Consider the following 23471-nt stretch of genomic DNA (forward strand, 5'->3'; position numbering starts at 1 on the left):
TTGCTATCAATTAATGATTTGATTCAACATTTCAAGTATGTTGCCTTTTCTGTTGAGAAAGGTCTAATGTTTGAATCATATCTTTTCTTGTTAGCCAAGTTATTAATTTTTAAAATCAAATCTTTTCAAAATGTTTTTCAAATCATATCTTCTCAATCACATCTTTTTAAAACCAATCATATCTTCTTAACCACATCTTTTTTAAAATAGTTTTCAATCATATCTTTTTAATTTCTTATTTCAAAATCTTTTTCAAAAATCACCTGATTTCTTTTCTATTCTTGGTTTTCGAAAATCAATTAGTGTTTTTCAAAATGTTTTTAAAATATTTTACTTAATTTTTGAAAATTACTTCCCCTCTTCTCACATCTTTCTATTTATGGACTAACACTATTCCTTAATGCACAATTCGAACTCCATCTTTCTTGATAAGTTCGAATTTTCTACCTCTACCTTCTATTTTTCTTTTCCTCTGACACCTCAAGGAATCTCTATACTATGACATAGAGGATTCCACATTTTCTTGTTCTCTTCTCTTTCTTATGAGCAGGAGCAAGGACAAAAGCATTCTTGTTGAGGCTGATCCTGAACCTGAAAGGACCTTGAAGCGAAAGCTAAGAGAAGCCAAGGCACAACTCTCTGTAGAGGACCTAACAGAAATCTTCAAAGAAGAAGAACCCATGGCAGCCGAAAACAACAACAATGCCAACAATGCAAGGAAGGTGCTGGGTGACTTTACTGCACCTACTCCCGATTTCTATGGGAGAAGCATCTCTATCCCTGCCAATGGAGCAAACAACTTTGAGCTTAAGCCTCAATTAGTTTCTCTAATGCAACAGAATTGCAAGTTCCATGGACTTCCATTGGAAGATCCTCATCAGTTTTTAGCTGAATTCTTGCAAATCTGTGACACTGTCAAGACTAATGGGGTTGACCCTGAGGTCTACAGACTTATGCTATTCCCTTTTGCTGTAAGAGACAGAGCTAGGATATGGTTGGACTCACAACCTAAAGAAAGCCTGAACTCTTGGAAAAAGCTAGTCAATGCCTTCTTGGCAAAGTTCTTTCCACCTCAAAAATTGAGTAAGCTTAGAGTGGAAGTCCAAACCTTCAGACAAAAGGAAGGAGAATCCCTCTATGAAGCTTGGGAAAGATACAAAAAATTAATCAGAAAGTGTCCCTTTGATATGCTTTCTAAATGGAGCATCATAGGTATTTTCTATGATGGTCTCTCTGAACTATCCAAGATGTCTTTGGATAGCTCTGCTGGAGGATCTCTTCATCTGAAGAAGACGCCTACAGAAGCTCAAGAGCTGATTGAAATGGTTACAAATAACCAATTCATGTACACTTCTGAAAGGAATCCTGTGAACAATGGGACTAATAAGAAGAAAGGAGTTCTTGAGATTGACACTCTGAATGCCATATTGGCTCAGAACAAAATATTGACTCAGCAAGTCAATATGATTTCTCAAAGTCTGTCTGGAATGCAAAATGCACCAAGCAGTACTAAGGAAGCTTCATCTGAAGAAGAAGCTTATGATCCTGAGAACCCTTCAATGGAAGAGGTGAATTACATGGGAGAACCCTATGAAAACACCTATAATCCTTCATGGAGAAATCATCCAAATTTCTCATGGAAGGATCAACAGAGACATCAACAAGGTTTCAACAATAGTAATGGTGGAAGAAACAGGTTTAGCAACGGCAAGCCTTTTCCATCATCTTCTCAGCAACAGACAGAGAGTTCTAAGCAGAACACCTCTGACTTAGCAACCATGGTCTCTGATCTAATCAAAACCACTCAAAGTTTCATGACTGAAACAAGGTCCTCCATTAGAAACTTGGAGGCACAAGTGGGTCAGCTGAGCAAGAAAATTACTGAACTCCCTCCTAGTACTCTTCCAAGCAATACAGAAGAAAATCCAAAAGGAGAGTGCAAAGCCATCAACATGGCCGAATTTGGAGAGGAAGGAGAGGCAGTGAACGCCACTGAGGAAGACCTCAATGGACGTCCACTGGCCTCCAATGAGTTCACCAATGAGGAACCATGGGAATCTGAGGCTCAATATGAGACCATAGAGATTCCATTGAACTTACTTCTGCCATTCATGAGCTCTGATGAGTATTCTTCCTCTGAAGAGGATGAGTATGTCACTGAAGAGCAAGTTGCTAAATACCTTGGAGTAATCATGAAGCTAAATGACAAGTTATTTGGTAATGAGACTTGGGAGGATGAACCCCCTTTGCTCACCAAAGAACTGGATGACTTGTCTAGGCAGAAATTACCTCAAAAGAGACAGGATCCTGGGAAGTTTTCAATATCTTGTACCATAGGCACCATGACCTTCAAGAAGGCCTTGTGTGACTTAGGGTCAAGTGTAAACCTCATGCCTCTCTCTGTAATGGAGAAGCTAGGGATCTTTGAGGTGCAAGCTGCAAAAATCTCACTAGAGATGGCAGACAACTCAAGAAAACAAGCTTATGGACTTGTAGAGGATGTTTTGATAAAAGTTGAAGACCATTACATCCCTGCTGATTTCATAGTCCTAGAGACTGGGAAGTGCATGGATGAATCCATCATCCTTGGCAGACCCTTCCTAGCAACAGCAAAGACTGTGATTGATGTTGATAGAGGAGAATTGATCATTCAAGTGAATAAAGAATCCTTTGTGTTTAAGGCTCAAGGATATCCCTCTATCATCATGGAGAGGAAGTATGAAGAGCTTCTCTCAAAACAGAGCCAAACAGAGCCCCCACAGTCAAACTCTAAGTTTGGTGTTGGGAGGCCACAACTAAACTCTAAGTTTGGTGTTGAACCCCCACATTCAAACTCTAAGTTTGGTGTTGGGAGGTTCCAACATTGCTCTGAGCATCTCTGAGGCTCCATGAGAGCCCTCTGTCAAGCTACTGACATTAAAGAAGCGCTTGTTGGGAGGCAACCCAATGTTATATTTTATCTATTCTCTTTTGTTATTTTATGTTTTCTGTAGGTTGATGATCATGAGAAGTCACAAAATCAATTGAAAAAGCAAAAATAGAATGAAAAACAGGAAGAAAAACAGCACACCCTGGAGGAAGAACCTACTGGCGTTTAAGCGCCAGTAAGGCTAGCAGATGGGCGTTTAACGCCCAGTCTGGCACCATTCTGGGCGTTTAACGCCAGAAAGGGGCACCAGACTGGCGTTAAACGCCAGAAAAGGGCAAGCACTTGGCGTTAAACGCCAGAAATGGGCACCAGCCCGGCGTTTAACGCCAGAATTGGCTAAAAACGCATTTTTGCATGCTATTTGGTGCAGGGATGACTTTTCCTTGACACCTCAGGATCTGTGGACCCCACAAGATCCCCACCTACCCCACCACTCTCTCTCTTCTTCTTCACCCATTCACCAATCACCTCAATACCTCTTCCCCAAAAACCCCTCACCTATCAAATCCCATCTTTCTCTTCAGCACTCATATCCATCCTTCTTAAAACCCCACCTACCCCACCATTCAAATTTAAACCACTTTCCCTCCCAAACCCACCCTCCCATAGCCGAGCATCACCCTCCCCCCACTCCTATATAAACCCATCTTCACTCCTTCATTTTCACACAACCTAAACACCACTTCTTCCCCTTTGGCCGAACCACAAAGCCATTTCCATCTCCTCTATTTCTTCTTCTTCTACTCTCTTCTTTCTTCTTTTGCTCGAGGACGAGCAAACCTTTTAAGTTTGGTATGGTAAAAGCATCGCTTTTTGTTTTTCCATAACCATTTATGGCATCCAAGGCCGGAGAAACCTCTAGAAAGAGGAAATGAAAGGCAAAAGCTTCCACCTCCGAGTCATGGGAGATGGAGAGATTCATCTCAAGGGTGCATCAAGACCAATTCTATGAAGTTGTGGCCTTGAAGAAGGTGATCTCCGAGATCCCTTTCAAACTCAAAAAGGGTCAACTTTGATCAAAGGTTGGACCAAGTCCTCACAGTCATTTGTGAAGAGGGCGCTCAATGAAAGAGAAACTCAAGAAGGAAGCCAGTTCAACTAAGAAGGCATGACCTCAAGCCCATCACTAAGAAAAGGATGGAGCAAACAAAAGATCCCACTCATCATGAAATCCCTAAGATACCTCAAGGGATGCACTTTTCTCCACAAAACTATTGGGAGCAAATCAACACCTCCCTAGGAGAATTGAGTTCCAACATGGGACAACTAAGGGTGGAGCATCAAGAACATTCCATCCTCCTCCATGAAATTAAAGAAGATCAAAAAATCATGAGAGAGGAGCAACAAAGGCAAGGAAGAGACACTGAGGAGCTCAAGCACTCCATAAGATCTTCAAGAGGAAGAACAAGCCGCCATCACTAAGGTGGACCCGTTCTTTAATTTCCTTGTTCCTTATTTTCCTGTTTTTCGAAAATTTTCATGCTTATGTTTGTCCATGTTTGTGTCTTATGATCATTAGTGTCTTAGTGTCTATGCCTTAAAGTTATGAATGCCCTATGAATCCATCACCTTTCTTAAATGAAAACTGTTTTTATTACAAAAGAACAAGAAGTACAAGATTTCGAATTCATCTTTAAAACTAGCTTAATTAGTTTGACGTGGTGACAATACTTTTTGTTTTCTGAATGTATGCTTGAACAGTGCATATATCTTTTGAATTTGTTGTTCATGAATGTTAAAATTGTTGGCTCTTGAAAGAATGATGAAAAAGGAGACATGTTACTGAGGATCTGAAAAATCATAAAAATGATTCTTGAAGCAAGAAAAAGCAGTGAATTCAAAAAAAAATGAAAAAAAGGGGAGAAAAAGGAAAAGAAAGAAATAAAGTTGTGATCCAAGGCAAAAAGAGTGTGCTTAAGAACCTTGGACACCTCTAATTGGGGACTCTAGCAAAGCTGAGTCACAATCTGAAAAGGTTCAGCCAGTTATGTGTCTGTGGCATGTATGTATCCGGTGGTAATACTGGAAGACAGAGTGCTTTGGGAAACGGCCAAGACTCATAAAGTAGCTGTGTTCAAGAATCATCATACTTAACTAGGAGAATCAATAACACTATCTGGATTCTGAGTTCCTAAAGAAGCCAATCATTCTGAATTTCAAAGGATAAAGTGAGATGCCAAAACTGTTCGGAGGCAAAAAGCTACTAGTCCCGCTCATCTAATTGGAGCTAAGTTCCATTGATAATTTGGAGTCTATAGTATATTCTCTTCTTTTTATCTTATTTGATTTTCAGTTGCTTGAGGACAAGCAACAATTTAAGTTTGGTGTTGTGATGAGCGGATAATTTATACGCTTTTTGGCATTGTTTTTAGTATGTTTTTAGTATGATCTAGTTAGTTTTTAGTATATTTTTATTAGTTTTTAGTTAAAATTCACTTTTCTGGACTTTACTATGAGTTTGTGTGTTTTTTTATGATTTCAGGTATTTTCTGGCTGAAATTGAGGGACCTGAGCAAAAATCTGATTCAGAGACTAAAAAGGACTGCAGATGCTGTTGGATTCTGACCTCCCTGCACTCGAAGTGGATTTTCTGGAGCTACTGAAACCCAATTGGCGTGCTCTTAACGGCGTTGGAAAGTAGACATCCTGGGCTTTCCAGAAATATATGATAGTCCATACTTTGCCCAAGATTTGATGGCCCAAACCGGCGTTCAAAGTCACCATAAGAATTCCCAGCGTTAAACGCCGGAACTGGCACAAGAATGGGAGTTAAACGCCCAAACTGGCATAAAGGCTGGCGTTTAACTCCAAGAAGAGTCTCTACACGAAAATGCTTCAATGCTCAGCCCAAGCACACACCAAGTGGGCCCGGAAGTGGATTTTTATGACATTTACTCATCTCTGTACACCCTAGGCTACTAGTTCTCTATATATAGGACCTTTTACTATTGTATTTTCATCTTGGTAGCTACCTTTGTTCTTATGCTATCTTAGATCATTGGGAGGCTGGCCTCACGGCCATGCCTAGACCTTGTTCTTATGTATTTTCAACGGTGGAGTTTCTACACACCATAGATTAAGGTGTGGAGCTCTGCTGTACCTCGAGTATTAATGCAATTACTATTGTTCTTCTACTCAATTCCGCTTGTTCTTGTTCTAAGATACCACTTGTTCTTCAACTTGATGAATGTGATGATCCGTGACACTCATCATCATTCTCACCTATGAACGTGTGCCTGACAACCACCTCCGTTCTACCTTAGATTGGGTGGATATCTCTTGGATTCCTGATACACGATGCATGGTTGATCGCCTGACAACCGAGTGCTCGCCTGACAACCGAGCCAGCCATTCCGTGAGATCAGAGTCTTCGTGGTATAGGCTAGAACTGATGGCGGCATTCAAGAGAATCCGGAAGGTCTAAACCTTGTCTGTGGTATTCTGAGTAGGATTCAATGATTGAATGACTGTGACGAGCTTCAAACTCCTGAGGGCGGGGCGTTAGTGACAGATGCAAAAGAATCACTGGATTCTATTCCGGCCTGATTGAGAACCGACAGATGGATAGCCGTGCTGTGACAGGGTGCGTTGAACATTTCCACTGAGAGGATGGGAGGTAGCCACTGACAACGGTGAAACCCTTGCATAAGCTTGCCATGGAAAGGAGTAAGAAGGATTGGATGAAGACAGTAGGAAAGCAGAGAGACGGAAGGGACAAGCATCTTCATACACTTATCTGAAATTCCAACCAATGAATTGCATAAGTATCTCTATCTTTATCTTTATGTTTTATTCATCATTCATATCCATTTGAGTTTGCTTGACTGAGATTTACAAGGTGACCATAGCTTGCTTCATACCAACAATCTCTGTGGGATCGACCCTTACTCGCGTAAGGTTTATTACTTGGACGATGGTGCATGAAATTGCAATCACACTTTTGCAATCCCGCACAACTAACCAGCAAGTGCACTGGGTCGTCCAAGTAATACCTTACGTGAGTAAGGGTCGATCCCACGGAGATTGTCGGCTTGAAGCAAGCTATGGTTATCTTGTAAATCTTAGTCAGGATATCAGAAATTATCAGGATTGATTGTAAAAAGTAAAAGAACATGAAATAAGTACTTGTTTTGCAGTAATGGAGAATAGGTTGAGGTTTTGGAGATGCTCCATCTTCTGAATCTCTGCTTTCCTACTGTCTTCTTCTTCAAGCACGCAAGGCTCCTTCCATGGCAAGCTGTATGCAAGGGTTTCACCGTTGTCAGTGGCTACCTCCCATTCTCTCAGTGGAAATGTTCAACGCACCTTGTCACGGCATGGCTATCCATCTGTCGGTTCTCGATCAGGCCGGAATAGAATCCAGTGATTCTTTTGCGTCTGTCACTAACGCCCCGCCATCAGGAGTTTGAAGCTCGTCACAGTCATTCAATCATTGAATCCTACTCAGAATACCACAGACAAGGTTAAAACCTTCCGGATTCTCTTGAATGCCGCCATCAGTTCTAGCTTATACCACGAAGATTCCGGTTAAAGAATCCAAGAGATATCTACTTAATCTAAGGTAGAACGGAGGTGGTTGTCAGGCACACGTTCATAGTTGAGAATGATGATGATTGTCACGGATCATCACATTCATCCGATTGAAGAACAAGTGATATCTTAGAATGGAAGCAAGCATGATTGAATGAGAAACAGTAGTAATTGCATTAATCCATCAAGACACAGCAGAGCTCCTCACCCCCAACCTTGGGGTTTAGAGACTCATGCTGTGGAAGGTACACAAAGAAACGTGTAAAGTGTCATGAGGTACAGATACAATGTCAAAAGATCCTATTAATAGTAAACTAGTAACCTAGGGTATACAGAAATGAGTAAATGACGTAAAAATCCACTTCTGGGTCCACTTGGTGTGTGCTTGGGCTGAGCAATGAAGCATTTTCGTGTAGAGACCTTTTCTGGAGTTAAACGCCAGCTTTTATGCCAGTTTGGGCGTTTAACTCCAAGTTTTATGCCAGTTCCAGCGTTAAACGTTGGAATTTTTGAGGCTGATTTGCCACGCCGGTTTGGGCCATCAAATCTTGAGCAAAGTATGGACAATCATATATTTCTGGAAAGCCCAGGATGTCTACTTTCCAACGCCGTTGAGAGCGCGCCAATTGGGCTTCTGTAGCTCCAGAAAATCCACTTCGAGTGCAGGGAGGTCAGAATCCAACAGCATCTGCAGTCCTTTTCAGTCTCTGAATCAGATTTTTGCTCAGAACCCTCAATTTCAGCCAGAAAATACCTGAAATCACAGAAAAACACACAAACTCATAGTAAAGTCCAGAAAAGTGAATTTTAACTAAAAACTAATAACAATATACTAAAAACTAACTAGATCATACTAAAAACATACTAAAAACAATGCCAAAAAGCGTATAAAGTATCCGCTCATCACAACACCAAACTTAAATTGTTGCTTGTCCCTAAGCAACTGAAAATCAAAATAGGATAAAAAAGAAGAGAATATACTATAGACTCCAAAATATCAAGGAAACATAGCTCCAATTAGATGAGCGGGACTAGTAGCTTTTTGCCTCTGAACAGTTTTGGCATCTCACTCTATCCCTTGAAGTTCAGAATGATTGGCATCTATAAGAACTCAGAACTCAGATAGTGTTATTGATTCTCCTAGTTAAGTATAATGATTCTTGAACATAGCCAGTGTATGAGTCTTGGCTGTGGCCCAAAGCACTCTGTCTTCCAGTATTACCACCGGATACATACATGCCACAGACACATGATTGGGTGAACCTTTTCAGATTGTGACTCAGCTTTGCTAGAGTCCCCAATTAGAGGTGTCCAGGGTTCTTAAGCACACTCTTTTTGCCTTGGATCACAACTTTATTTCTTTCTTCTTTCTTTTTTTTTTCGAAATTTTTTTTTGTACCCACTGCGTTTTCTTGCTTCAAGAATCAATTAAATGATTTTTTAGATCCTCAATAACAGTTCTCTTTTTCCTCATTCTTTCAAGAGCCAACAAAATTTTTTTAACATTCTCAAAACAACAGATTCAAGAGACATATGCACTGTTCAAGCATTCATTCGGAAAAACAAAAATCATTGTCACCACATCAAACTAATTCAACTAGTTTCAAGGATAAATTTCGAAATCCTGTACTTCTTGTTCTTTTGTGATTAAAGCATTTTTCATTTAAGAGAGGTGATGGATTCATAGGACATTCATAGCTTTAAGACATGAATTTTAAATTTTATTAATTATAAATTAAAAACAAGACTCAAAAATAGATATAAGATGAGACTAGAAAATAAAAATAGAAAACAAAAATTTAAATAGGCTCCTAATGATAGAGGTTTTCACAGAGTTAGGACTCAACAACCTTGATTTTGAGAAGTAGATGCTCCCTCAACTTGAGATGAGAGCTTTTGGCGTTTCAACTCTTGGAGTTCACGCCCCTGCTTCTCTTGTTCCTTCAGCAATTTGCAGAGCATGCAGTTCTAATTCTGCTGTTCTTCCTTCAGTTGCTCCATAGTTTCTTGCAACTTGGTGATAGATGCTTCTAGGCTGGTCCAGTAGTCAATTTTAGGGAATTCAGGGAGGAACTCCTGCGCCCTCCTTTTGATAGAGTTGTCTTGCATTTGTCCTTCCATTGACTTCTTGGTGATTGGATGTTCAATGGGTATGAATTCATCTACTCCCATCTTTACCCCAGCCTCTTTACAGAGCAAGGAGATCAAGCTTGGGTAACCCAGTTTGGCTTCAGTGGAATTTTTGTTTGCAATTGTGTAGATCTCACAAGCAATCACATGATGAACCTCCACTTCTTTTCCAAGCATAATGCAATGAATCATCACTGCTCTCTTGATAGTGACCTCAGAACGGTTGCTAGTGGGCAATATGGAACGCCCAATAAAGTCTAGCCAACCTCTTGCAATTGGTTTGAGGTCTCCCCTCTTGAGTTGGTTTGGGACACCCTTTGAATTGGTTATCCACTTAGTTCCAGGGAGGCATATGTCCTCTAGAACTTGATCCAACCCTTTATCTGCTCTCACCATTCTCCTATTAAAGGATTTAGGATCATCTTGCAGTTGAGGTAATTTGAAGATTTCTCTTATTTTGTCTAGATGGAAGTACATAACTTTCCCTCTGACCATGGTTCTGTAGGTATGGTAAGCAGTTCCAGTCATTCTCTGCTTATCTGTTAGCCACAGATTTGAGTAGAATTCCTGAACCATATTCCTTCAAACCTTTATTTCAGGATTGGTTAGAACTTCCCATCCTCTGTTTCGAATTTGCTCTTGGATCCCCGGATACTCATCTTCTTTTAGATCAAATTTTACTTCCGGGATCACTGACCTCAGACCCATTATTTTGTGATAATGGTCTTCATGTTCTTTGGTTAAGAACTTCTCTTGATTCCAAAGATTCTTTGGATTATTCTCTTTCTTTCCTCTTAAATTGGTTTGTTTTCCCTTAGGAGCCATGATCTTGATGAATCTTGGCTTAGTGATCACGGAAAAGCACACCAAACTTAGAGGTTTGCTTGTCCTCAAGCAAAAGAAAGGAAAGAAGAGAGAGAGAGGAAGAGTAAATTCGAATGGTGTGGGGAATGAGAGGGGCCAAACGTGTATTTATAAGGTGGGGAGGAGAGATTTCGAAAAAAAGAAAAATTTGAAAGGAGATTTGAGAAGATATGGAAAGAAATTTAGAGAAGGGTGAGTTTTTGAACAAAATTTGGGAATGATTTGAGAGATTTGAAGAATGATTTTAGATTTTTGAAAATTTGAAAGTGAATGATGAGAGATTGAAATGTGTTTTTGTAGAAAAGTATGGGTAAGAAAAGGAAAGTTTGAAAAAATTTGATTTGAAAACAAAATTGTGGCCCCCCACCTTTCTGGCGTTAAACGCCCAGAATGGCACCCATTCTGGCGTTTAACACCCATTTGATGCCCCTTTTGGGCGTTTAACGCCCAGCCAGGTGCCCTGGCTGGCATTAAATGCCAGAATTCCTTTATCACTGGGCGTTTTTCTAAACGCCCAGGATGCTGCACACCTGGCGTTAAACGCCCAGAATGGTGCCCATTCTGGCGTTTAACGCCCAAAATGGCACCATTCCTGGCGTTAAACGCCCAGAATGGTACCCATTCTGGCCTTTAACGCCCAAAATGCCCCTTACTGGCGTTTTTTTGCCAGTAAGCTCTTTTTCTCTGCTTTTTGAGCTGAATCCTTCTGTAACTCTGTGAATCCCTTCATTTTTGATACTTGCCTCTGTAAGAACAAATCATATAACCTCCTAATGACTGGGTTGCCTCCCAGCAAGCGCTTCTTTACTGTCTTTAGCTGGACCTTCACTGAGAATCATTCAAGTCTCAGTTTTGAGCATTCCTGCTCAAAATTGCCTTCAAGATAATGCTTGATTCTCTATCCATTAACAATGAACTTTTTGTCAGAATCAATATCCTGAAGCTCAACATATCCATATGGTGACACTCCTGTAATCACATACGGACCCCTCCATCGGGATTTAAGTTTTCCTGGAAACAGTCTGAGCCTAGAGTTGAAGAGCAGAACTTTTTGTCCTGGCTCAAAGACTCTGGTTGACAACTTCTTGTCATGCCATTTCTTTGCCTTTTCCTTATAAATTTTTTCATTTTCAATGGCATTGAGTCTGAACTCCTCTAGCTCATTTAGCTGGAGTAATCTTTTTTCACCAGCTAACTGAGCATCCATGTTTAAGAATCTGGTTGCCCAGTAGGCTTTATGTTCCAGTTCCACGGGCAGATGACAGGCCTTCCCATACACCAGTTGGTATGGAGAGGTTCCTATAGGAGTCTTGAATGCTGTTCTGTATGCCCACAGAGCATCATCCAAGCTCTTTGCCCAATCCTTTCTTCGGGCCATCACAGTCCGTTCCAGGATTCTTTTTAGCTCTCTGTTAGAGACCTCAGCTTGCCCATTTGTCTGTGGATGATACGGAGTTGCCACTTTGTGGCTAATTCCATATCTAACCATAGCAGAGTATAGCTGTCTATTGCAGAAATGAGTGCCCCCGTCACTTATTAGTACTCTGGGGACACCAAACTTGCTGAAGATGTGTTTCTGGAGGAATTTTAGCACGGTCTTGGTATCATTAGTGGGTGTAGCAATTGCTTCTACCCACTTAGATACATAGTCCACTGCCACCAGAATGTAAGTGTTTGAGTATGATGGTGGGAATGGCCCCATGAAGTCAATGCCCCATACATCAAACAATTCTATCTCTAATATCCCTTGTTGAGGCATGGCATATCCGTGAGGCAAGTTACCAGCTCTTTGGCAACTGTCACAGTTACGCACAAACTCTCGGGAATCTTTATAGAGAGTAGGCCAGTAGAAGCCACATTGGAGGACTTTAGTGGCTGTTCGCTCACTTCCAAAATGTCCTCCATACTGTGATCCATGGAAGTGCCATAGGATCCTTTGTGCTTCTTCTCTGGGTACACATCTGCGGATCATTCCGTCTACACATCTCTTAAAGAGATATGGTTCATCCCAGAGGTAGTACTTGGCATCTGAAATTAATTTCTTTCTTTGCACTCCGCTGTACTCCTGGGGTATGAACCTCACAGCTTTATAGTTTGCAATATCTGCAAACCATGGAGCTTCCTGAATGGCAAAGAGTTGCTCATCTGGGAAAGTCTCAGAGATCTCAGTAGAAGGGAGGGACGCCCCAGCTACTGGTTCTATTCGGGATAGATGATCAGCTACTTGGTTCTCTGTCCCTTTTCTGTCTCTTATTTCTATATCAAACTCTTGCAGAAGCAACACCCATCTTATAAGTCTGGGTTTTGAATCCTGCTTTGTGAGTAAGTATTTAAGAGCAGCATGGTCAGTGTACACAACCACTTTGGACCCCACTAGATAGGATCTAAACTTGTCAATGGCATAGACCACTGCAAGTAACTCTTTTTCTGTGGTTGTGTAATTCTTCTGTGCGTCATTTAGAACATGGCTGGCATAATAAATGATGTGCAGAAGCTTGTTATGCCTCTGTCCCAACACTGCACCAATGGCATGATCACTGGCATCACACATTAGTTCAAATGGCAATGTCCAATCTGGTGCAGAGATGACTGGTGCTGTGACCAGCTTAGCTTTCAGGGTCTCAAATGCCTGCAGACACTGTGTGTCAAACACAAATGGTGTGTCAGCAGCTAGCAGGTTACTCAAAGGTTTTGCAATTTTCGAAAAATCCTTTATGAACCTTCTGTAGAATCCTGCATGCCCCAGAAAGCTTCTGATTGCCTTAACATTGGCAGGTGGTGGTAATTTTTCAATTACCTCTACCTTTGCCTTATCCACCTCTATTCCCCTGCTTGAAATTTTGTGCCCAAGGACAATTCCTTCAGTCACCATAAAGTGACATTTCTCCCAGTTTAAAACCAGGTTAGTCTCTTGGCACCTTTTCAGGACAAGTGCTAGGTGGTTAAGACAGGAGCTGAATGAGTCTCCATATACTGAGAAGTCATCCATGAAGACTTCCAGAAATTTCTCTACCATATCTGAGAAGATAGAGAGCATGCACCTCTGAAAGGTTGCAGGTGCATTGCACAGACCAAAAGGCATCCTCCTGTAGGCAAACACGCCAGAAGGGCAAGTGAATGCTGTTTTCTCTTGGTCCTGAGGATCCACTGCAATTTGGTTGTAGCCTGAATAGCCATCCAAAAAGCAGTAATAATCATGACCAGCTAGTCTTTCTAGCATTTGGTCTATGAATGGTAAAGGAAAATGATCCTTTCTGGTGGCTGTATTGAGCCTTCTGTAGTCAATACACATACGCCACCCTGTGACTGTTCTTGTAGGAACCAGTTCATTTTTTTCATTATGAACCACTGTCATGCCTCCCTTTTTGGGGACAACTTGGACAGGGCTCACCCAGGGGCTATCAGAAATAGGATAAATAATCCCAGCCTCTAGTAATTTAGTGACCTCTTTCTGCACCACCTCCTTCATGGCTGGATTTAGCCTCTTTTGTGGTTGGACCACTGGTTTGGCATTATCCTCCAACAGGATCTTGTGCATGCATCTAGCTGGGCTAATGCCCTTGAGATCACGTATGGACCACCCAAGAGCTGTCTTGTGTGTCCTTAGCACTTGAATCAGTGCTTCCTCTTCCTGTGGATTTAAAGCAGAGCTTATAATCACTGGAAAAGTGTCACCCTCTCCCAGAAACGCATACTTCAGGGATGGTGGTAGTGGTTTGAGTTCAGGTTTGGGAGGCTTATCCTCTTCCTGAGGAATTTTCGAAAATTCCCTTGTTTCCACTGATTCTTCTTGATCAGGCTGAGCATCCTTGAAGATGTCCTCAAGCTCTGATTCTAGGCTTTCAGTCATATTGATCTCTTCTACCAGAGAGTCAATAATGTCAGCGCCCATGCAGTCATTTGGTGTGTCTGGATGCTGCATAGCTTTTACAGCATTCAACTTGAACTCATCCTCATTGACTCTCAAGGTTACTTCCCCTTTTTGTACATCAATGAGAGTTCGTCCAGTTGCTAGGAAAGGTCTTCCTAGAATGAGAGTTGCACTCTTGTGCTCCTCCATTTCCAGCACCACAAAATCAGTTGGAAAAGCAAATGGCCCAACCTTGACAATCATGTCCTCTATTATGCCTGATGGATATTTAATGGAGCCATCAGCAAGTTGGAGGCATATCCGGGTTGGTTTGACTTCTCCAGTCAACCCAAGCTTTCTGATAGTGGATGCAGTGATGCTTGCTCCAAGATCACATAGGGCTGTCTTGGTGCAGGCACCTTCTAATGTGCATGGTATCATAAAGCTTCCTGGATCTTGAAGCTTTTCTGGTAAGCTTTTCAGAATGACTGCACTACATTCTTCAGTGAGAAACACTTTTTCAGTTTCTCTCCAATCCTTCTTATGACTTAAGATCTCTTTCATGAACTTAGCATAAGAAGGTATTTGCTCAAGTGCCTCTGCAAACAGAATCTTTATTTCAAGAGTCCTTAGATAGTCTGCAAAGCGGGCAAATTGCTTATCCTGTTCCGCTTGGAGGAGTTTTTGAGGATAAGGCATCTTGGCTTTATATTCTTCAACCTTAGATGCTGCAGGTTTATTCCTTACAGAAGTGGTTGAAGAAGCCTTGTTAGAGGGATTATTGTCAGCACTCTCAGGTGTCTGATCCTCCCTTGGCGTCTGAACGCCAGGATTGGGTGGAAAATGGGCGTTTAACGCCAACTTTTCCCCCTTTTCTGGTGTTTGAACACCAGAACTGGGCAGGGAATGGGCGTTTAACGCCAGCTTTCCCTCCCTTTCTGGCGTTTGAACGCCAATAACATTCCTCTCTGGGCTCTTACTGTCCTCAGAGGGATTTTGAACAGTGGTTTGGTTATCCTCTGTCAATTGTTCCTTATTTGGCTTTTTGCTCTTTTGAGCAGTGTTATTCAGTGTCTTCCCACTCTTCAGTTGAACTGCTTGGCATTCCTCTGTTATTTGTTTAGATATTTGCTGTTTAGCTTGATTCAACTGCAGTTCCATGTTCTTGTTAGCAACTTTAGTTTCATGGAGCATCTCTTTAAATTCTGCTAACTGTTCTGTCATCAGGAGCAATTGTTGATTAAGCTCAATCATCTGTTCTTGAGGATTAGGATCAGTGGCTAGTGCCATGACTTCCTTTTTTGGAGAGAACTCATTTCTAGAGTACAAATATTGATTTCTAGCAATAGTGTCTATAAGCTCTTGAGCTTCTTCAATTGTCTTCCTCATGTGTATAGATCCACCAGCTGAGTGGTCTAAAGACATCTGAGCTTTTTCTGTAAGCCCATAGTAAAAGATGTCTAACTGTACCCACTCTGAAAACATTTCAGAGGGGCATTTTCTTAGCATACCTCTATACCTCTCCCAAGCATTATAAAGGGATTCATTATCCTCTTGTTTAAAGCCTTGGATGTCCAGCCTTAGCTGTGTCATCCTCTTTGGAGGGTAAAAGTGATTCAGGAATTTGTCTGATAACTGTTTCCATGTCTTTATGCTTGCTGTAGGTTGGTTATTTAACCACCTTTTAGCTTGATCTTTTACAGCAAATGGAAACAGTAATAGTCTTTAGACATCCTGATCCACCTCTTTATCATGTACTGTGTCAGCAATTTGTAAGAACTGTGCCAGAAACTCAGTAGGCTCTTCCTGTGGAAGACCGGAATACTGGCAATTTTGCTGCACTATGATAATGAGTTGAGGATTTAGCTCAAAGCTGCTTGCTTTGATGGGAGGTGTACAGATGCTACTCCCAAATGCAGCTGTAATGGGGTTAGCATATGACCCCAGAGTCCTTCTGGACTGATTAATTCCACTTAGGTCCATAATGGATAAAGGGAAATGATATGGATTGCAAATAGGTAAAATATATATATATATATATATTTTTTGAATTAAACGAAAAAAATAAAATAAAATAAAAGGAAATTAAAATAAAAATTCGAAAATCAAAAAGAAAATAAGATCAAAGCAAATTGAGAACTGAATCAATTAGTTATTTAAAAAGATTTTGAAAAGAGCAATTAAAAAGATATGATTGAAGAATTTTTATGAAAAAGATTTGATTTTTGAAAAGAGGAAAGAGAAAAACAACAAAATGACACCAAACTTAAAACTTTTAGAAAATCAAACACTAATTTTCAAAAATTTTTAAGGGAAAAATACAAAGAGGACACCAAACTTAGAATTTTTAAAGATCAAAAAGAGACTAAAGACATGCAAATTCGAAAAAGAAAAACAAAAGCATGCAATTGACACCAAACTTAAAATATGAAACTAGACTCAACTAAAAGACTCTAAACCAACAAAAATAAAACAGTCCTAATCTAAGCAACAAGACAAGCCGTCAGTTGTCCAAACTCGAACAATCCCCGGCAACGGCGCCAAAAACTTGGTGCACGAAATTGCAATCACACTTTTGCAATCCCGCACAACTAACCAGCAAGTGCACTGGGTCGTCCAAGTAATACCTTACGTGAGTAAGGGTCGATCCCACGGAGATTGTCGGCTTGAAGCAAGCTATGGTTATCTTGTAAATCTTAGTCAGGATATCAGAAATTATCAGGATTGATTGTAAAAAGTAAAAGAACATGAAATAAGTACTTGTTTTGCAGTAATGGAGAATAGGTTGAGGTTTTGGAGATGCTCCATCTTTTGAATCTCTGCTTTCCTACTGTCTTCTTCTTCAAGCACGCAAGGCTCCTTCCATGGCAAGCTGTATGCAAGGGTTTCACCGTTGTCAGTGGCTACCTCCCATTCTCTCAGTGGAAATGTTCAACGCACCTTGTCACGGCACGGCTATCCATCTGTCGGTTCTCGATCAGGCCGGAATAGAATCCAGTGATTCTTTTGCGTCTGTCACTAACGCCCCGCCATCAGGAGTTTGAAGCTCGTCACAGTCATTCAATCATTGAATCCTACTCAGAATACCACAGACAAGGTTAAGACCTTCCGGATTCTCTTGAATGCCGCCATCAGTTCTAGCTTATACCACGAAGATTCCGGTTAAAGAATCCAAGAGATATCTACTTAATCTAAGGTAGAACGGAGGTGGTTGTCAGGCACACGTTCATAGTTGAGAATGATGATGATTGTCACGGATCATCACATTCATCCGATTGAAGAACAAGTGATATCTTAGAATGGAAGCAAGCATGATTGAATGAGAAACAGTAGTAATTGCATTAATCCATCAAGACACAGCAGAGCTCCTCACCCCCAACCTTGGGGTTTAGAGACTCATGCTGTGGAAGGTACACAAAGAAACGTGTAAAGTGTCATGAGGTACAGATACAATGTCAAAAGATCCTATTAATAGTAAACTAGTAACCTAGGGTATACAGAAATGAGTAAATGACGTAAAAATCCACTTCTGGGTCCACTTGGTGTGTGCTTGGGCTGAGCAATGAAGCATTTTCGTGTAGAGACCTTTTCTGGAGTTAAACGCCAGCGTTTATGCCAGTTTGGGCGTTTAACTCCAAGTTTTATGCCAGTTCCAGCGTTAAACGCTGGAATTTCTGAGGCTGATTTGCCACGCCGGTTTGGGCCATCAAATCTTGGGCAAAATATGGACTATCATATATTGCTGGAAAGCCCAGGATGTCTACTTTCCAACGCCGTTGAGAGCGCGTCAATTGGGCTTCTGTAGCTCCAGAAAATCTACTTCGAGTGCAGGGAGGTCAGAATCCAACAGCATCTGCAGTCCTTTTCAGTCTCTGAATCAGATTTTTGCTCAGAACCCTCAATTTCAGCCAGAAAATACATGAAATCACAGAAAAACACACAAACTCATAGTAAAGTCCAGAAAAGTGAATTTTAACTAAAAACTAATAAAAATATACTAAAAACTAACTAGATCATACTAAAAACATACTAAAAACAATGCCAAAAAGCGTATAAATTATCCGCTCATCAGACGACCCAGTACACTTGTTGGTTAGTTGTGCGAAGTTGTAGTGATCACAATTTCATGCACCAAATGTTTATCTCTTGGATTCCTTAATCAGAATCTTCGTGGTATAAGCTAGAATTGATGGTTGATGACAGGTCATCATATACCCATTTTTCAATGCTTTTTCATACAAGAAATTGATGAATTATGCTTAAATATTGAATGCTTTTGTGATTAAATGGTATATTTCCTTGATCTTTTAAATTTATAAATCTTGTAGGAAATAAGAAGAAAAAGAAGCAAAGAAGCACAAAAAAGGAGAAAAAAAGAGCTTTGGGACACACTTTGAAGTTGGAGCACACTTTGGAGCCTTAGGCCACGCTTTTAAAAGCGTGGCCCATGACCAAATCAAGGAAGGAAGCAACCAACACGCACACTGCCCTGCTCTTGCCAAGGGCAGGGCAGAATCGTGATGCAAAGTGAGGTTGGAAGCAAGAATTTTCGCTAAGGTAAAATCTGGGCGCTCACAGCATGACCATACCTTATTCAAAGGGCTATAACTTGAGCTACAGATGTCCAATTGATGTGCTTTTAGTTGCGTTGGAAAGCTGACATTCAGAGCTTTCCAACGATATATAGCAATCCATATTTGGCGTACAATTAAGGTAGGAACGAAAGGCATCTTTAAGGGCAAAAAATAAGCAAAAATAAACCAATGTGCTTCCACCAAGGTTCGAAGCTGGAGCCTCACTCCAAAGCAAAGTAGCGTTTAAATTTCTGCTTTGCCCTCTTGGAGGGCAGGGCAATGTCGTGCTCTTCTTGAAGAAAATCCAAGAAAAATCAACTCCAAGTGCCACCCATGGGTTTCGAACCAAGCACCTAAGGGGAAGTGGGGAGCGCTACACACAAGGGAGCTTGCGCGCATCACTTTGACACGGCCCAGGGAAGCATGGCACGCACCATGACAACATTGTCCTGCCCTCCACAAGGGCAGGGCAGCATCCTGAATGCCTATCCCACACTTGGCACACACAATTTCCCTGCTCTGCCCTCCACAAGGGCAGGGCAGCCTCCTGGGAACACCCATGGGCCAAAATTCAATTCAAATTCCCTTTGAACTCAAATCTTCACCAATTGAACCAAGGCTATCCAAGACCCATCTCTCCTCAAATCCAAAGCAAGCAAAGCCCACATCATCACTCAAAGGCACATGGATAAATTAGATTAGGATTTTTATTTTAATTGTAATTTGTTTTAATTTCATTTTCATTTTCACTTTGAAAAGCCTATATAAAGGCATCACTCTCATTTCAGAGGGGGGCTCCATTAGAAAGCTCTCTTAGTTTTCATTCTTGCTTTGGATCTTGGGTGAAGAATTGAAGAACTTCTGTTTCAATCTCACCTTGAGATCTCTTCTTTAATTTTCTGCATAATTGAATTCTACTTTCTGTTCATTTCTTCTTCTTCTGCGATTCTGCAATTTGCTTTCCGTTATTTCTTTTGCAATTGTTCTTGTTGGATCAAGGAAGGATTTGAGATCTAGACTTGTTATCTAGTCTCCTCCACTCCTGAGATCTTCAATCACTTTTAATTTGCTGCAACTTAAGCATTGCTTTTCTGTTCTAAATTCTTCAAGGCATTTTTACTTTTCTGTTAAGATCTAGTTCCATTGAATCAATTCTCTACTCTTCTACTTGTTGCAATTTATTTTTCCTTGATTAATTTCTGCAATCCCACATCCTTGACCCATTTAAGATTCAAGCAATTTACATTTCTTGTCATTTAAGTTTCTGCAATTTACATTGCTTGTTCTTTAAGCTTCCTGCCTATTTACATTCTGCACTTTAAGTTCATTGCTATTTACATTTTGCTGCCACAATTCTCACTTAAATGTTAGCTTGACTAAACTAATCACCCACTAAAGTTGCTTGATCCATCAATCCCTGTGGGATCGACCTCACTCTTGTGAGTTATTATTACTTGATGCGACCCGGTACACTTGCCGATTGGATTTGTGTGTTGGAAATTCGTTTTTCCACAAAAACACCATCAATGGTGGCATTCAAGAGAATCCGGAAGGTCTAAACCTTGTCAGTGGTATTCTAAGTAGGATTCAAGGATTGAATGACTGTGACGAGCTTCAAACTCATGAAGGCTGGGCGTTAGTGACAGACGCAAAAGAATCACTGGATTCTATTCCAACGTGTTTGAGAAGCGACAGATGATTAGCCGTGCTGTGACAGAGCGCGTTGAACATTTTCACTGAGAGGATGGGATTGTAGCCATTGACAATGGTGATGCCCAATATACAGCTTGCCATGGAAAGGAGTAAGAAGGATTGGATGAAGACAGTAGGAAAGCAGAGAGACGAAAGGGACAGAGCATCTCCATACACTTATCTGAAATTCTCACCAATGAATTACATAAGTATCTCTATCTTTATTTTATGCTTTATTCATAAATCATCTATAACCATTTGAATCTGCCTGACTGAGATTTACAAGATGACCATAGCTTTCTTCATACCAACAATCTCCGTGGGATCGACCCTTACTCGCGTAAGGTTTATTACTTCGACGACCCAGTGCACTTGCTGGTTAGTTGTGCGAAGTTGTGATAAAGAGTTGAGATTGCAATTGAGTGTACCATGTTGATGGCGCCATTGATGATCACAATTTCGTGCACCAAGTTTTTGGCGCCGTTGCTGGGGATTGTTTGAGTTTGGACAACTGATGGTTCATCTTGTTGCTTAGATTAGGTATTTTTCTTCAGAATTTTTAAGAATGAATTCTAGAGTTTCAAGGTGATGTTTTCATCATCACCAAAGCTGATTGATTCTCATCAATTTAGCTCTTGAATGTAATGTCCTGCTGAACCTTGGCTAGCCATGTCTAATTCCTTTAGACTAAAGCTTTAGACTAACATTGCATGATTCCTGGAATTCTTATTAAAAATTTTGAATCTCTTTATTTTCTTTTCTATATAATTTTTGAAAAAATCCAAAAATATTATAAAATCTTAAAATCAAAAATATTTTTTATGTTTCTTGTTTGAGTCTAGTGTCTAATTTTAAGTTTGTTGTCAATTGCATGTTTCTATTCTTCTTGCATTTTTCGAATTCAATCATGTGTCTTCATTGATCTTCAAGTTGTTCTTGATGATTTCCTTGCTCTGATCTTTAAATTCTCTTGTCTTGTGTGTTTTGTTGTTTCTCATATGCATTCTCAACTTGTTAGTGTCAGTAGTATACAAACTCCTAAGTTTGGTGTCTTGCATGCATTGTTTATTTGATCTTTGTTTCATTTTGATTATTCCTCATTATTAAAAATCCAAAAAAATTTTAATTTGTGTCTTTTCAAGTCAATAATACAGGGAATTAAAGATTCAGAACATACAGCAGAGGAATTACACAGAAAAAGCTGGGCATTCAAAACGCCCAATGAGGAAAGAAAACTGGCGTTTAAACGCCAGCCAGGGTACCTGGCTGGGCGCTTAACGCCCAAAAGGGTAGTATTTTGGGCATTAAACGCCAGAATGTATACCATTCTGGGCATTTAACGCCAGGATGGCACAAGAGGGAAGATTTTGTTTTTAATGCAAATTATTTTCAAGTTTTCAAAATTTTTCAAAATCAAATCTTTTTCAAATCATATCTTTTCAAAATTAATTTCTTTTCATTTTCAAAAATACTTGCTAACAATTAATGATTTGATTCAAACATTCCAAGTATGTTGCCTTTTCTGTTGAGAAAGGTTTAATATTTGAATCATATCTTTTCTTATTAGCCAAGTCATTAATTTTAAAAATCAAATCTTTTTTAATTGTTTTTCAATCATATCTTTTCAATCATATCTCTTTAAAATCATAACTTTTCAATCATATCTTTTTAATCACATCTTTTTCAAAATAGTTTTCAATCATATCTCTCTGATTTCCAATTTCAAAATCTTTTTCAAAATCACTTTATTTCTTTCTCAATCTTAGTTTTCGAAAATCAATTACCATTTTTTTAAAATTTCTTTTAATTAATTCAATTTAATTTTCGAAAATTTCTTCCCCTCTTCTCACATCCTTCTATTTATGGACTAACACTCCTCCATTATCAATAATTCAAATTCTATCTTTCTAGATAAGTTCGAATTCTTCTTCTACCCTCTCCTCCTATTCTTCTTTTCCTCTGACACCTCAAGGAATCTCTATACTGTGACATAGAGGATTTCATATTTTCTTGTTCTCTTCTCTTTCATATGAGTAGGAGCAAAGACAAAAGCATTCTTATTGAGGCTGACCCTGAACCTGAAAGGACCTTGAAGCGAAAGCTAAGAGAAGCTAAAGCACAACTCTCTGTAGAGGACCTAACAGAATTCTTCAAAGAAGAAGACATGGCAGCCGAAAACAACAACAATGCCAACAATGCAAAGAATGTGCTGGGTGACTTTACTGCACTTACTCCCGACTTCTATGGGAGAAGCATCTCTATCCCTGCCATTGGAGCAAACAATTTTGAGCTTAAGCCTCAATTAGTTTCTCTAATGCAACAGAATTGCAAGTTCCATGGACTTCCATTAGAAGATCCTCATCAGGTTTTAGCTGAATTCTTGCAAATCTGTGACACTGTCAAGACCAATGGGGTTGACCCTGAGGTCTACAAACTTATGCTATTCCCTTTTGCTGTAAGAGACAGAGCTCGGATATGGTTGGACTCACAACCTAAAGAAAGCCTGAACTCTTGGGAAAAGCTAGTCAATGCCTTCTTGGCAAAGTTCTTTCCACCTCAAAAATTGAGTAAGCTTAGAGTGGAAGTCCAAACCTTCAGACAGAAGGAAGGTGAATCCCTCTATGAAGCTTGGGAAAGATACAAACAATTGATCAGAAAGTGTCCTTCTGACATGCTTTCTTAATGGTGCATCATAGGTATCTTCTATGATGGTTTGTCTGAACTGTCCAAGATGTCATTGGACAGCTCTGCTGGAAGATCTCTTCATCTGAAGAAGATGCCTACAGAAGCTCAAGAACTAATTGAAATGGTTGCAAATAACCAATTCATGTACACTTCTGAAAGGAATCCTGTGAACAAGGGAACGAATCAGAAGAAAGGAGTTCTTGAGATTGATACTCTG

At 40.2% G+C, this 23471-nt stretch overlaps 2 non-coding genes across 2 annotated transcripts; both read right to left on the minus strand.

Annotated features, from left to right (window-relative positions):
• Nucleotides 1-1085: 1085 nt before the first annotated feature.
• On the minus strand, nucleotides 1086-1193 carry LOC112708514 (small nucleolar RNA R71). The gene has a single exon (XR_003156369.1). It is a non-coding gene; the product is annotated as a small nucleolar RNA R71 (small nucleolar RNA).
• A 21945-nt stretch (nucleotides 1194-23138) lies between these two features.
• On the minus strand, nucleotides 23139-23246 carry LOC112708537 (small nucleolar RNA R71). Its single transcript, XR_003156391.1, has one exon. It is a non-coding gene; the product is annotated as a small nucleolar RNA R71 (small nucleolar RNA).
• Nucleotides 23247-23471: the final 225 nt, after the last annotated feature.

Source organism: Arachis hypogaea, chromosome 8, assembly GCF_003086295.3.
Source record: "Arachis hypogaea cultivar Tifrunner chromosome 8, arahy.Tifrunner.gnm2.J5K5, whole genome shotgun sequence".
In the NCBI taxonomy this organism is placed as follows: Eukaryota; Viridiplantae; Streptophyta; class Magnoliopsida; order Fabales; family Fabaceae; genus Arachis; species Arachis hypogaea.